Here is a 1842-nt window from a genome sequence, read left to right as displayed (position 1 = left end):
GAAAAAAAAAAAAAAAAATCAGAGTGAGTGCACGTAACACTGCACCAGGAGGAAGAGCGAAGAAACAGGGCAGGGTCGTGCGATGGAGGAGGAGGACGATGCGTCAGCAGGGGTGGCCTGGTTTTGAAATATCTTAAATACGCTGTAAAACCAAACCAGAGCGTCTGCCTAGTATGCATGAGGGAGGCCCTGGGTTCAACGCCCAACGGCACAAAAATAATAGATTAACTAAATAAAAAAGCAACTAGATAGCACAATGAAAAGATTAGGAGCCGGGGTGGGGATGCACACTTGTAATCCTACCACTCTGGGAGGCTGAAGCAGGAAGATCACAAAATCTAGCCCAGGGGCCGGGGATTTAGCTCCATGGTCCTGCCACCTGCCCCACAAGTTCTAGCCAGCCTGGGCAACTTAGTGAGACACTGTCTCAAAGTACAAAACAGAAAAAGGATTAAGGATGTAGCTCAGTACAAAGACCCTGGGTTCAATCCCCAGTACAGCCAGAAAGAAAAAAAAAAGTAGGTAATTTTCCCCATAAATATCAAAACCTGAGCAGTGGGCACAAACTGCCCAGAGACCTGTCTTGTTTGGTATGGTTGTCTATGCTGAGCAAGCAGCAGTTACAGGGTGAGGAAGACCTGAGGATAAAACCTCACAGGGCCAAGAGGTGTTTTGGGGAACACAGACAGAACCATCAGACAAGAACTGGGCTGGGGCAGGCTCAGCCTCTTCATCACTGGCTATGCAGCGACAAGGACGGGATGTGTTCTGGGCTGAAGGAGCTGGAGCAGACTCGCTCTCGAACTCTCCAAACGGACCATTCAGGTCTCCGTTTTAGGCAGGCTCCATCCTGAAGAAAAATCCCTGACAGAGGAATCAGATGACTAGGACAGGGACAATGGAGACAAAAGCAGAGGAAATACAGATAAAGTGGGGGAGGAGCTGAGTGGTATGCAGACCCCCCCAGTCTCAGATCACAGTTGGAGGCCAGCTGAGGCAATATAACAAAACCCCACCTCAGACAAACAGGGCTAGGGTGTGCCTCAGTGGTTGAGTTGTTGTTTTGTTTTTTAGTGTTGAGACAGGGTTTTCCTACATAATCCAGGTTGGCCTTGAACTCACTACTAGCCCAGCAGTGGTAGAACTCTTGCCTATCTATGGAAAGTCCTGGTATCCTAGCACCAGGAAAAAACTTTTTTTTTTCCAAAGTATATATTGAAGGTGGGTGTGATGGCATTCACCTGTAATCCCTCTCCTGAAGGAGACTGAGGCAGGCGGATCACAGGTTCAAAACCAGCCTCAAAATCCAAATTTAAAATTTATAGTAATCCTCCTGCCTCAGTCTCCTAAGTGTTGGAATTAAAGGCATGTACCACTATCCTGGCTGAAAATCACTTTTGTCCTGACCACTGTATAAACCCTTGTCCTGTGACCCAAGTCCCACCAATCTTGCTATTGCCTTTGACCATACTTCTGTCACTAAGTCCCCAGTAACTGTACTCTCTGCAGTCTTAAATCTGCCTCATCTTTTGGTACCTTCCACCTATGGATCCTTTTTGAGTGGATTTTCCTAGAATAGGTACCTAAAAATATTGAATTAGAAAAGAAATTAAAAATAATAAGATGAAATCCTCTAAAGAAGTCACTTCAAGCCTTGGCATAATGATGCTTTCCTGTAATTCCAGCACTCTGGAGGCTGAGGCAGAAGGATTGCAATGAGTTCTAGGCCAGCCTGGGCCACATAATGAGTTCAAGGTTAATCTGAACTACATAGCAAGACCCTCTCTCTAAAATAATAATAATAATAATAATAATAATAATAATAATAATAATAATAATCTT

This window comes from Fukomys damarensis, unplaced genomic scaffold (genome assembly GCF_012274545.1).
Source record: "Fukomys damarensis isolate Sample0158 unplaced genomic scaffold, DMR_v1.0_HiC HiC_scaffold_15, whole genome shotgun sequence".
Lineage (NCBI taxonomy): Eukaryota > Metazoa > Chordata > Mammalia > Rodentia > Bathyergidae > Fukomys > Fukomys damarensis.
Note: the sequence above shows the minus strand (reverse complement) of the source record.